At 41.8% G+C, this 14964-nt stretch overlaps 1 long non-coding RNA gene across 1 annotated transcript in view; it reads left to right on the forward strand.

Moving 5' to 3' along the window:
- Positions 1–14964, forward strand: part of LOC127929949 (uncharacterized) — a 41151-nt gene that overhangs the window by 20848 nt on the left and 5339 nt on the right. The window contains exon 2 of the long non-coding RNA XR_008136383.1: positions 8178–8242. This is a non-coding gene — a long non-coding RNA (uncharacterized LOC127929949). The remainder of the gene's footprint in view (positions 1–8177; positions 8243–14964) is intronic.

Below are 14964 nucleotides of genomic sequence, written 5' to 3' on the forward strand. Positions count from 1 at the left end.
GGAAACAAACCTTTTTACCTTGTCATAAGTAGACATAATTGAAATCCTTCCAATATAAAACAAAAAAACGATTTAGTTACGGATTTAATTTTAATTAAATGGGTTGACTCTTCTCATGGGATTATTTCACTGAACATCAAAATGAGGGAATATTGAATGATTCTTAATGATCCATTGCATATCCCAGTAACGTTTTCAACATACAGTTGAAGTCGGGAGTTTACATACACCTCAGCCAAATACATTTAAACTCAGTTTTTCACAATTCCTTGACATTAAATCTTCGTAAGAAATTCCCTGTCTTATGTCAGCTAGGATCACCACTTTATTTTAATAATGTGAAATGTCAAAATAATAGTAGAAAGAATGGTTTATTTAAGCGTTTATTTCTTTCATCACATCCCCAGTGGGTCAGAAGTTTACATACACTCAATTAGTATTTGGTAGCATTGCCTTTGAATTGTTTAACTTGGGTCAAACGTTTTGGGTAGCCTTCCACAAGCTTCCCACAATAAGTTTTGGCCCATTCCTCCTGACAGAGCTGGTGTAACTGAGACAGGTTTGTAGGCCTCCTTGCTCGCACACGGTTTTTCAGTTCTGCCCACAAATTGTCTATAGGATTGAGGTCAGGGTTTTGTGATGGCCAATCCACTACCATGACTTTGTTGTCCTTAAGTCATTTTGCCACAACTTTGTCGTAGGTCATTCTTCCGAGCTGGAATCAGTGCAGTTTATCCTCCTTTTACTCAACTTTAGTAACACAGTTTTGCCAGAAAATAATCTAATCTTTCTGGTGTTCCTAAATTTTATGTGGTGCTTACGTTGTTATTAATTTTGTATTTCAACAATGAACACAGACTGAGACCAAGGTCTCTTTTATAGCTGGGCCCTGCTTATACATGTTAACACATACAGTTTCAGAAACTACACAAGACAAACAAAACGATCACAGATAACACAAATACAGCAGCAGATTGTTACATTTACACACAGGTTATTTCAGGTTATTTCCCTAACAGCACAAGAAACATTTATTGGAGCAAAAACAGTTACAAGCAATACAAAAATAAAAATGCTCCAATAAATGTTTAAAATGGGCAACAGGGGGACAAGAGTCTCAAGTTTAAGTTTAGTCTGCAGGCTATTCCATAAGCAAGGAGCGTAACAGGAAAAGGCAGCCAAACCCAACTCTTTTGAAATCTCATGGGCCTCAAGTGTAATTCATGCTTGAGACCTGGTTTTAGGAATTATAATTCTAATGCTGATGAGTGATGATAAATCAGAAGGTAGTTTATTCAGAAGTGCTTTATAGACAAACACGAGAGCATGTTCTCGTCTCACGGACAGTGAAGTCCAACCCACATTTTGATATAAAACACAGGGGTGAGTTCTATAGCTAGTACCTGTAATAATAAGTGCTCAATGATAAGTAGCATCCAGCGATTTAAGTGCTGATGCCATAGCATGCGTGTAGATAATATCCCCATAATCTATAACAGACAAAAGTAGCTTGCACCTGTAAGTCACTCTGGATATGAGTGTCTGCTAAATGACTAAAATGTCAAGTGAGGGGAGAGAGAGATGGGTAGTTGGCAGTTCCTCTTCGTTTAATACTAATGATAGCCCACACAGATAATTGTGTAAGTGTGGTTTCCGTCCATGGTGCTGTGTTTTGTGTAGGTTTATCTACTGTGCAGCTGAGGTTAATGCACCCCCTTAGGTCCACAACAGCACCACTGCACATCTCCCCCTCAACTGCGAGAGTAAAAGAGTCTTGTCCATGGGGTGCCATCCAGGTTATTGTGTTGTACCCACTGGAGCGTAGTAGGGGAGCTATACCAGTGTGATTCCTGCTCTCCCCCTCTCCCCTCCACATTGTGCAGTGTCACGGGGGAGCTGAGAGAGAGCTGTCTCCACCTGTCTGTCCACTCCACTGGCTGCTGGCAGTCTGGAGCGTGGAGGGAAATCCCTATCTCTGAGTAGAATGGAGAAGCCCTCATTCTCACTGGATAATCCCTAAAGCCCAAGGACGTAGCCTAGGACTGCATTAGAGCTGATCTCATCTGGATCCCGCAACACTAACAGATGTTCTTATGTACATTTTAAATCTAATCTAACACATGTTGTGTGCTTGTTAAGTTAATTGGACGGGTATGGTACGGTGTTGTTGAGCTGACTAATGTGATTTGGCAGTGCCATTGGTGCGTAGCAGTAAGGGCTCTTTTACAGAGAGGGTAATTTAACTGAGGTGAGCAGAGGGGAAATTGGATGGAGGGTATAGGTTCAAATAGTGATACTTTCAAATAATGCTTTGGGTTGAGAACTGGTGACATGGTCACTAACCTAGATTATTTCAATATACATGACTGTGCTACAATTGAGGAAATGGAAATGACACTCCTTCACTACCTCTGCAAGTTGAGACTGACTCACAAAAGCAACGTATGAGTCACTATATTAAAGTAACAGTCCAGTGTTTCCAGAGTTCTATGAAATAGTTTTCCTTCCAGGTGTTAAGATGGCACTGTACCGGATGGCCGCCGTTTTGATGGCTCCGACCCAACTTTGCTTAAGAGAAATATCTATGTGAGAATGCTACTTCATTGACTACAGCTCAGCGCTCAACACCATTTTCTCTGCAAGCTAATCACCAAGGTTAGGACCCTGGGACTGATCACCTGCCTCTGCAACTGGATCCTGGACTTCCTGACGAGAATAGGCAACATCTCTGCCACGCTGACCTTCAACACGGGAGTTCCTCAGGGGTGTGTGCTTTGTCCCCTCCTGTACTGGCTGTTCACCCACGACTGCTTGGCCACGGACGACTCCAACACCAAGTTTGCTGACGACACGACGGTGGTAGGCCTAATCACCAGTGACAATGAGACAGCCATGAGACAGTGACCTGGCAGTGTGGTACCCGGATAACAACCTCTCCGTCAACGTCAGTAAGACCAAGTAACTGGTTGTGGACTATAGGAAACAGGGGTCGAGCACGCCCCCATCCACTGGGCTGCAGTGGAGCGGGTCAAGAGCTTCAAGTTTCGCTGTGTCCAAATCACTAAGGACTTAAAATGGTCCACGTGCACAGTGGTGAAGATGGCACGACAGTGCCTCTTCCCCCTCGAGGCAGAAAAGGTTTGTGTCCAAATCCTCAAGTTATTGCAACAACACCGCCCTTAATCACATGGCGTGAGGGTGATGCGGCTAGCCCAGTACATCACTGGGGCTGAGCTCCCTGCCTTCCAGGACCTCTATCAGGCAGTGTGAAAAAATGGTAATTAGGTGTGTTCAAAAGCAGCTTTTCTGTGTTGGAATGGTGTGGGCGTACCCCAACAACAGAATGGTGTGGGCGTACCCCAACAACAGAATGGTGTGGGCATATGCCAATTTTAGTGGGGTAATATTTTATATGTCTGTATATACACTGAGTGAACAAAACATTAGGAATACCTGCTCTTTCTATGAAAGACTGACTAGGGGAATCCAGGTGAAAGCTATGATGGATTTGACAGGTGACATCAATCAGTGTATATCAGGTATTCCCAAACTGGGGTACGCACAATGCTGTCGGGGGTACGCCAAATAAAAATGTGATTCACATTGTTAACAAGTAAAATGTATACAAATATTCACATTTTCAAACCGTCCATTTAATATTTTCTAATGGGGATATACAGTTGAAGTCGGAAGTTTACATAGACTTAGGTTGGAGTCATTAACTCGTTTTTCAATCACTCCACACATTTCTTGTTAACAAACTACAGTTTTGGCAAGTCGGTTAGAACATCTACTTTGTGCATAACACAAGTCATTTTTCCAACAATTGTTTACACACAGATTATTTCACGTATAATTCACTGTGTCACAATTCCAGTGCGTCAGAAGTTTACATACACTAAGTTGACTGTGCCTTTAAACAGCTTGGAAAATTCCAGATAATGATGTCATGGCTTTAGAAGCTTCTGATAGGCTAATTGACATACTTTGAGTCAATTGGAGGTGTACCTGTGGTTGTCTTTCAGGGCCTACCTTCAAACTCAGTGCCTCTTTGCTTGACATCATGGGGAAATCAAAAGAAATCAGCCAGACCTCCACAAGTCTGGTTTATACTTGGGAGCAATTTCCAAACATGTTCATCTGTACAAACAATAGTACGCAATTATAAACACCATAAGACCACACAGCCGTCATACCACTAAGGAAGGAGACGTCTTCTGTCTCGTAGAGATGAACGCACTTTGGTGCGAAAAGTGCAAATCAATCCCAGAACAACAGCAAAAGACTGTGTGAAGATGTTGGAGGAAACAGGTACAAAAGTCTCTATATCCACAGTAAAACGAGTCCTATATCGACATAACCTGAAAGGCCACTCAGAAAGGAAGAAGCCACTGCTGCAAAACCGCCATTAAAAAAGCCAGACTACGGTTTGCAACGGCACATGGGGATAAAGGTCGTACTTTTTGGAGAAATGTCCTCTGGTCTGATGAAACAAAATATAATTGTTTGGCCATAATGACCATCGTTGTGTTTGGAAGAAGAAGAACACCATCCGATCGTTTCACTGCTTTAAAATAAACCAATGTCAAATACAGGTAGCCCAGTCAAATAATAACATCCAGTCACATTAATCGTTACTCTCTCGCGGGAATTCCACTAATGCAGTCATGTAGCTGCTGCTCATTCAGTTTGCTCGGAAATGGATGAAAGGTTAAAAAAAGTAAGTTCTGTTTCCACGAGCACATCCAATGCTAACTCTTCAGTAATTCTACATTTGTTGTTAGCTCAGTTAGCATGGACACAGACAGTTGTGAATCTGATGCAGCCAAAGAGCTACTGCCCCCTTACCCGGGAAAGCACCGAACAAAAGACAGGGACGTTGGACCATTGAAGAGGCGCAAATATGATGAACTACATTCATTTGGGGTTCACTTATATTGGGAGTAGTGCCTTTACTCAGCCACAGTGTGTCATATGTGCAAAAGTACTCTCTCACAACTCAATGATACCTTCACTCTTACGCTGACATTTTAGAAACAAAACATGCTAATTTGAAAAATAAGGGTTAGGGTTTTTTAGTGAGAATTAAGATGATTTTTGAGTAGTACGACATGTATAAAAGCAACAGATACCATTAATAAGAAGGGAATAGAAGCATCTTATAAGGTGAGCTACCGAGTGGCTAGGACAGGCAAGCCCCATACTATTGTGGAGGACTTAATTCTTCCTGCCGCGGACAATGCTAGAGGAAAAGGTCCCAAAAACTATACAGACAACGCTTTCATCAAACAACACTGTTTCACGACGCATCAGTGACATGGCAGGAGATTTTATGAAACAATTACTGCTTTGCATACAGGCCAGTGAATTCAATGTGTTATAGCTGGATGAGTCAACACACTTGGCGGGCCTTGCACAGCTCCTGGTATATGTCCGTTACTTTTTTGGGGGGTCAATTAAAGCACACCCTTCTCATTAACCTGTGAGTTATTCACAATTGTCTATGAACAAATAAGGTTTCATATGTAAGATGGTTAAATAAAGAGCAAATTGATTGATTACTTTTATATTATTATTTGTGCTCTGGTCATATAAGAGCTCTTTGTCACAACCCGGCTCGTGGGAAGTGACAAACTCACACTCATTCTTATGTTTAATAAATGTATTGTGCAGCTTTAAATACCTCCCCCAAACCAACAAACCTCTGGGGTTGCCATGTGTCACAGGTGTCACGCCATACGTATTCCGCAACTCCTTGGAGATCTTTGTTGTTTAGTTCCGCCAGGCCCCAAAACACTGAGAGGAATTGACTTTATCTTTTGAATAAAAAGAGTAGTTTGGTTAGAGTGAACTGAGCCTTTAAGATAAACACATTAAGCAAGGGGACTGTGGCAGGGGTCGCCAGGGGGGTGTAGAGGTGGGTGGGGCATTTTCTACACGCTGGCTTATTTTAAGTTTACGCATTAACATGTAAGAAAACAATCCACCAGGTCCAGACCTGTTTGGTATTGATTTGAGCCTCTGGAGGTGAAACCTACACACTCCTCATCCCGACCCCCATCTCTCTGTGTGTGTGTGTGTGTAATTCTCTCAGACACAGTCCCACCCAAACACTCACGTATACATGCAGATCTAGGTGTTTTGGTAAGCCCTCAAAATGAAACAGGAGTCATTTCCAAGCTTGACGAAGCCCACAGAAGTTCCACTCTGATATTGCCGCTCACTAGGGAGCCATGTTTAACTAACACATGTCGAACTGCCCACTTAAAACAGAAAACAGACATGTAAACCCAGAGAATTAGTCTTGTCTTTGTAGACTTTGATGGACTCAATACTGTCACTGTGCACCTAATGAAGTTCCAAGAATTTGTTGTCTTTTTCATCCCATTGGTACTTAAGCTAATAACATCAAAGTAAACAGAGAACTCAATTTCAGGAGGAAGTACATATAACCTATTACTTCTCCTGCATTTGCTCTTTTGTATTAAAGTTTATTTTGAAAAGATAATCATAATACAGTGTTTTAGGGAAGTATTCAGACCCCTTGACCTTTTCCATATTTTGTTACATTACAGTCTTAATCTAAAATGGATTAAATCATTTTCCCCCTCATCAATCTACACACAATACCCCATGACAAAGCAGAAACAGGTTTTTAGAAATGTTTGCAAATGTATTAATAATAAACTGATTTTACATTTACATAAGTATTCAGACCCCTTTACTCAGTACTTTGTTAAAGCACCTTTGGCAGTGATTACAGCCTAGAGTTTTCTTGGGTATGAGCTTGGCACACCTGTATTTAGGAAGTTCTCCCATTCTTCTCTGCAGATCCTCTCAAGCTCTGTCAGGTTGGATAGGGAGCATTGCTGCACAGCTATTTTCAGGTCTCTCCAGAGATGATCGGTCAGGTTTCTAGTCTGGGCTCTGGCTGGGCCACACAAGGACATTAAGAGACTTGTCCCGAAGCCACTCCTGCGTTGTCTTAGCTGTGTGCTCAGGGTCATTGTCCTGTTGGAAGGTGAACCTTCACCCCAGTCTGACGTCCTGAGCGCTCTGGAGCAGGTTTTCATCAAGGATCTCTCTGTACTTTGCTCTGTTCATCTTTGCCTCAATCCTGACTAGTCTCCCAGTCCCTGCCACTGAAAAACATCCCCACAGCATGATGCTGCCACCACCATGTTTCATCGTAGGAATGGTGCCAGGTTTTCTCCAGACGTGACTCTTGGCATTCAGGCCGAAGAGTTCAATGTTGGTTTCATCAGACTGGAGAATCTTGTTTTTAGATCTTTAGGTGCCTTTAGTTGCCTTTTTGGCCAATTCCAAGCGGGCTGTCATGTGCTTTTTACTGAGCATCCTTTCGTCTGGCCACTCCACCATGAATGTCTGATTGGTGGAGTGCTGCAGAGATGGTTGTCCTTCTGGAAAGTTCTCCAACCTCCACAGAGGAACTCTAGAGCTCTGTCAGAGTGACCATCGGGTTCTTGGTCACCTCCCTGACCAAGGCCCTTCTCTCCCGAATGCTCATTTTAGCAGGGCGGCCAGCTTTGGTGGTTCCAAACTTCTTCCATTTAAGAATGATGGAGGCCACTGTGTTCTTGGTTAACCTTCAATGCTCCAGACATTTTTTGGTATCCTTCTCCAGATCTGTGCCTTGACACAATCCTGTCTCGGATCTCTACAGACAATTCCTTCGACCTCATGGCTTGATTTTTTTCTCTGACATGCACTGTGAACTGTGGAACCTTATATAGACAGGTGTGTGCCTTTCCAAATCATTTCCAATCAATTGAATTTACCAAATCAAGTTGTAGAAACATCTCAAGGATGATCAATGGAAACAGGATGCACCTTCGAGTCTCATAGTAAAGGGTCTGAATACTTATGTAACTAAGGTATTTCTGTTTTTTATTTGTAATAAATTTGCAAACATTTTTAAAAACCTGTTTTCACTTTGTCATTATGGGGTTTTGAGTGTAGATTGCTGAGGATTTCTTTTGTTTTTATCCATTTTAGATGAAGGCTATAACAAAACAAAATGTGGAAAAGGTCAAGGGGTCTGAATACTTTCCAAAGCCACTGCATATAATGCATGAACAATCTTTTTCTTCAGTACTTTAGTATGTTTGATGTTTGCACATTGCAGCTCATCTCTTGTTTCACTTGTCTCTCTCCAGGATACTCCTGCAAACTTCTGACCAAGAACATGGGCATGCTGGTGATGAACGAAGACACACTTGACGTGAGTACAGCAGACTGAGGATCTGTTATCACTCTACATTATTATTATTATATCATTGAACAGGGGATGTGCTATAGTAGCTGCGTAGGTCTACAGTGTGCACAGGGCCTTATGCATTTGTGCACACTGAAGCAAACCGCAGCAAAACTAGTGTCTTATCAGACAAGTTCAGGTAGTCCCTCTCCATTTAGGTCAGTTTTCATCCATTTGGTAGTGAATACAACCCTATAATCCAGTCAATTATTACCCTTAAAAGTTATTTTGTTGAACTGTTTTCATGGAAATGTAGTTATTTTCGGATAGTTAGTGTTAATGCTGTCAATCTGCATAATCCAAATTGCAGAGCAGTAGAGGGGGAAAAGGTAAGCATGCCCCTGCAGGGATAGTCTTGTCTGTTGTCGTGGGGGAAGGACAGGACGAAAAGAAACCACTGCTGCACTCCTCCATGGGAGGAAACGAGGGAACAGAGCCGTGGACAGAGGAACCACTCACTGTGTGTGTCGGCGCAGGAGGGAGGGATGAAGGGAGGGAATGTAGGAAGGGATACAGCGATGACGGACGGCCTTCACTCTGTCAACCCGGCCAGGTTAGTATGATAAATTAAGTGGTAGAGAAGAGAGGTAGAGAAGAGAGGACGGCCCCTTTGAAATGTCAGCTCCCATTCTCCTGTGGCTCAAGAGATGCTCATATAAAGTTGTTTGTAAAACATGGAGGAATTCTCTCCCCCCATCCTTCCATTCGGGCTCAATGAACAGAGGTCCTGCCAAACGGTGCTGCTGGGAATTGGAGTTGCTCTTATGTTGCGCCTGAGAGTAATTGGAGCGCGTCTTCCTCCCCTTTTCCATGTTTAGAAACAGTTATCAAAGAGATGGGGACGTGTTCGGCGGCTTGAAGCAGGCTGAAATCTCTTCAGTGCTAAATCTTCCAACCCCTCGAGACCTGAAGTGAAATGTGTTATTCAGGAAGTAGTAAAGAAGGATCCATTAGCTGAATTTTCAAGTTCATCTCAGTGACTCAGTGACTCAGTCAAAGAGAGTGAACACGGTGCGAAGGAGCCTAGGGTTGTGCTCCCAGCTATCAGGGTTTCCATTAGCTGGTAATTGGCTGCTTTTGGCTGATAAAATAAATGAAAAGCCGGTAAGTAAAATTATAGCCAGCTGAATTGAGAAAGCGAGAGAGGAGGCTTTGCCTAGGCTCCTGTTTATTTCAAAGATGAACGCCTTTTTCATTTAAGTAAAATGAAAGTTACACTGAACAAAAATATAAACGCAACATGTAAAGTGTTAATTCCTTGTTTTTCATGAGCTGAAATAAAAGATCCCAGAAATGTTCCATATGCACAAAAAACATATTTCTCTAAAATTGTGTACACCAATTTGTTTACATCCTTGTTAGTGAGCATTTCTCCTTGGTCAAGATAATCCATCCACCTAACAGGTGTGACATATCAAGAAGCAGATTAAATAGCATGATCTTTACACAGGTGCACCTTGTACTGGGGACAATAAAAGGCACTCTGAAATGTGCAGTTTTGTCACACAACACAAAGCCACAGATGTGTCAAGTTTTGAGGGAGCGTACAATTGGCATGCTGACTGCAAGAATGTCCACCAGAGCTGTTGTAAGAGAATTGAATGTTCATTTCTCTACCATAAGCCGTCTCCAACATCGTTTTAGAGAATTTGGCAGTAAGTTCAACTGGCCTCACAACCGCAGACCATGTGTAACCATGCCAGCTCAGGACCTCCACATCCGGCTTCTTCACCTGCGTGATCATCTGAGACAAGCCACCCTGACAGATGGTGAAACTGAGGAGTATTTCTGTCTGTCATAAAGCTCTTTTGTGGGGGAAATTAATTCTGATTGGCTGGGCCTGGCCACACAATGGGTGGCCCTGGCTCCCAAGTGGGTGAGTCTATGCCCTCCCAGGCCCACCCATTGATGCTCCCCTGCACAGTCATGTGAAATCTATAGATTAGGGCCTAATTCATTTATTACAATTGACTGATTTCCTTAACGGAACTGTAGCTCAGTAAAATCATTGAAATTGTTGCATGTTGTGTTTATTTTGTTCAGTATAGTTCGGTCCTTGAACTGTTCTTGTCTATTAATGTAAGTTTTATGTCATATTTCATGTTCTGTGTGGACCCCAGGAAGAGTAGCTGCAGCTAATGAGTATCTTAATAAAATTCCCCAAAAATACCAAATACAGTGCCTTGCGAAAGTATTCGGCCCCCTTGAACTTTGCGACCTTTTGCCACATTTCAGGCTTCAAACATAAAGATATAAAACTGTATTTTTTTGTGAAGAATCAACAACAAGTGGGACACAATCATGAAGTGGAACGACATTTATTGGATATTTCAAACTTTTTTAACAAATCAAAAACTGAAAAATTGGGCATGCAAAATTATTCTGTATATAATCCGGTTTTGGCATGAGAAAATTTGTGAAGTGTCAAAATACCTTGAAGTATTGCGAGAATTTGCGTACTCATGGATACGGAGCCTCAGGAATATAATATCCGGTCACGATTAGGAGCAACTCCCTATTATTAATGTATATCGTTGTTGTTATTGTAGGCCTATTTATTAATCCAAACCAGTTCTTTAAATGTGACCGACCGGCTCAAATCGGTCTTATGTAGCAACATTTGAAATTGTGTTTTTTTACATTGGATAAAAGTCTAGACTCAGAGCTACAAAATGGTATATCACACACTACAGTTGAGGAACAAAGTGAGAGTAATTTTGCTTTGAACATTGATGAACTTGTAAACTGACTTTTGAGACAATGGCCTTTGAATGTTTTGGTACTAATACTGGAGAGCCCTTCTTTGTCTACACCCATTCAGCATCGTTCACATCCTCTTAAGCTTTAGCTCCACCCATCTCTTTTAAGGGTTGATCTGAGAATTCTGTACTAACAGCAGCAGTCAAGCACCCCTGTAAAGATCTTCATTATGCACAGATTCAAAATAGCTATTGATAACAAATGTGTATTTTGTGGTTGTGACCCAGAGACTCTTGACCATTTACTGTTCTTATGTCAGAAGATTTTGGAGTGAGTTAGATTTTATTTCAAAAGAAACTACTATTAATGTTAATTTGAAAGACTCTGAAATGATGTTATATGGACCCTGATTTAACTTTCATTGGAAATGTTTTTACATTTTATGGCAGATTCTTTATCCATAAAATTAAGTGGGTGGAAAACAAACCCCTCTTCACATTGTTTAAGGTAGAATTTAAATATTATTTTGAAATGATCAGTAAGTGTAAAAACAAAAAAGCAATACGTTCATGCAACTTTTTGACAAATTGAATAGGTTAGGTTTATGTACTCTTGTTTGTATATTTATGATTTTGTATTTGTTTTGTTCATAATAATATATATTTTTTAAAGCGGTCAAGCATGCAAGCTAACTTGCTAGCTACTTCCAGACACAAATGAGAGAACAGCTCACTGAACATTACTCGCCCTAGCATGGCTCATTAGGCTGTTATCCAGATCGTTGGTGACTGCAACTGTGCTGTCAGATTGTTCGTTCGTAAATTCAGAGCCCACACTGGACGCTCTGGCCCAATATGAAGGGTTGATCCAAACATTCTGACCTCACAACAGCAGTCAAGCACCCAAGCTAACTGGCTAACATTGGCTAGCTTGCTAGCTACTTCCAGACACATAATGAGAGAACACCCCACACTGACCATTTTATTCTCCCTAGCAGAGCTGGTTAGTATTCAGAGCGTTGGTGACTGTAACTGTGATGCTGGCAACAATTGAATTACGCTTTTTAGTAAAGGTTTACTGACACCGGCCATATTCAACGGGTGTTGAGCATTCGTAAATTCATCAGTTATTCTGTGCTCTCGCACACGAGAGTCTTTTGTTCTGACATGTAGCTAGTTAGCTATCTGGGTTAACAATGAACCATAATCCCAATTTATGACATTACTACCCTGCATGAATCTTTAGGTAGCTAACCAACCAGGTTCGATGTTGGCGAGCTAACATTAGGCTATAAATAGTCAAACAAGTGGCTCAGCTGTCTTAAGGCACTGCATCTCAGTGCTAGAGGCGTCACTACAGACTCTGGTTCGATCCCGGGCTGTATCACAATCGGCCGTGATCGGGAGTCCCATAGGGCGGCGCACAATTGGCCCAGCGTCATCCGGGTTAGGGGAGTATTTGGCCATGGTAGGTTGTCATTGTAAAATAAGAATTTGTTCAGACACAAGACATATGTGGCTAGGTCTACAGACAATCACGGAATACGAAAGGAAAGCCAGCCATGTCGCGGACACCGTCTTGCTTCCAGACATGCTAGACACATTCTTTGCCCGCTTTGACGGTAACACAGTGCCACCGACACGGCTAGCTACAAAGGACCTTGGGCTCTCCTTCTTCGTGGCCAACGTGAGTAAGACATTTAAACGTGTTTACCCTCGCAAGGCTGTCGGCCCAGACGGCATCCCTAGCCGCGTCCCCAGAGCATGCACAGGCCAGCTGGATGATGTGTTTACGGACATATTCAATCTCTCCCTATCCCAGTCTGCTGTCCCCACATTCTTCAAGATGGCCACCATTGTTCCCATACCCAACAAAGCAAAGGTAACTGAACTAAATTACTATCGCCCCGTAGCACTCACTTCTGTCATCATGAAGTGCTTTGAGAGACTAGTCAAGAATCATATCACCTCCACCTTACCTGTCACCCTAGACCCAATTCAATTTCCTTACCACCACAATAGGTCCACAGACGATGCAATCGCCATCACACTGCACACTGCCCTATCCCATCTGGTCAAGAGGAATACCTATGTAAGAAAGCTGTTCATTGACTTTAGCTCAGCATTCAACACCATTGTACCCTCCAAGCTCATCATTAAGCTCAAGGCCCTGTGCCTGAACCCAGCCCTGTGCAATTGGATACTGAAATTCCTGACAGGCCGCCCCCAGGTGGTGAAGGTAGGAATCAACATCTCCTCTTCGCTGATCCTTAACACTGGGGCCCCACAAGGGTGCGTGCTCAGCCTACTCCTGTACTCCCTGTTCACCCATGACTGTGTGGCCATGCATGTCTCCAACTCAATCATCAAGTTTGCAGACAGCACAGCAGTAGTATGCTTGATTACCAACCACGACGAGAAAGCCTACAGGGAGGAGGTGAGGGCTCTGAGAATGTTGTGTCAGGAACGTCTCACTCAACGTCAACAAAATAAAGGAGAGGATTGTGGACTTCAGGAAACAGCAGAGGGAAAGGTAGAAAGGTGGAAAGTTTTAAGTTCCTTGGCATACATATAACTGGCAAACTGAAATGGTCCACCCACACAGAGGGTGTGGTGAATAAGGCGCAACAGCACCTCTTCAACCTCAGGAGGCTGAAGAAACGTGTCTTGGCACCTAAAACCCTCACAAACATTTATAGATGCACAATTGAGAGAATCCTGTTGGGCTATACTATTTATTGCATCTTAGCCTATGCCACTCTAAATTGCTCATCCATATATTTATATATTCTTATTCCATTCCTTTACTTAGATTTGTGTGTATTATGTTATTTGTTGTGAAATTGTTAGATATTACTTTTTGGATATTGCTGCAATGTCGGAACTAGAAGAACAAGCATTTCACTACACTCGTAATAACATCTGCCAAACACGTGTATGTAACCAATAAAATTTAATTTTATATCTCGGCATGTCCACCCCACTCATTATCTCAGGCAATCATGGCTAGCGGGAAGGTTTCTGACTTTTTCTGTGGCTAAACCATTCTAGGCTTGAAATGTAACCATTGTATTTGTATTTACAGAGGGCATGGAAGTTTGTTATTAAGGCACATGAAAAGTTTACATGTTCAATAAGCCATTTCTGTAACAAAAAAATTTTATTTAAAAAAAAACGTTTAAGTTCAAACGGCTCTCGAGTCAATTAGTGAAACGGGTCACAAATATGCTAAATGTGTTTTGTTTAATTCTGTTGAGACATTTTCATTGGCTAAATTACGTTCGATCTGTCTTAATTGTGTGGTCCGTATTTAGTTTAAGATAGGTTAGGTAGGCCTATTGTAAAATAAATGTCATTAGCCTATTGCTGTCATTTGTTGCGTACGATAGGCATTAGCCTTTCTTGGTAATTGATGCAATATAGCCTGTTCAAAACTTTTGTGAATGTTTAAACCAGTTCACAAGTGTTTTGTTTCATTCTAATGAGCCATTTTCTTTAGCCAAATTAAGTTCCAACTGTAATGTTGTGTTTGCCGCAATATAATATCCTGATTCTATTTTCCCTATAAACAATTTTAATAAACAAAGTTTAGAATTTTTGTGAAGGTGTGGTGGGGCCTATGATATGAAGGCAGTGTGCACCGGTACTCCAATTGACTCTGACAGTTGATCTTGAGATGAGGAAGAATGTTTTAGGTCTACCAGAGTTACTCCTATAATCTAACAATATAATGCTTATCTATTAGATTCTAAACGAAAATGAACTAATTCGCCTCCATATGTACACCTATATCTGTATAGCAGACGCAGTAGCCTATCTGAGAAGTATAAAGAAATGTATGCTGGTGTCGCAGCATGCCGCCGGCATATCTCTTATCGCTTCCTCTCTCTGGGGCTATAGGCCTAAGCTTCTCTTCCTTTTATATACAGTATATATTTATATTAATATAATACAGTGGATGCCTAGGCCAATAGGCAATGTCCGTATGCA

This window comes from Oncorhynchus keta, chromosome 5 (genome assembly GCF_023373465.1).
Source record: "Oncorhynchus keta strain PuntledgeMale-10-30-2019 chromosome 5, Oket_V2, whole genome shotgun sequence".
Lineage (NCBI taxonomy): Eukaryota > Metazoa > Chordata > Actinopteri > Salmoniformes > Salmonidae > Oncorhynchus > Oncorhynchus keta.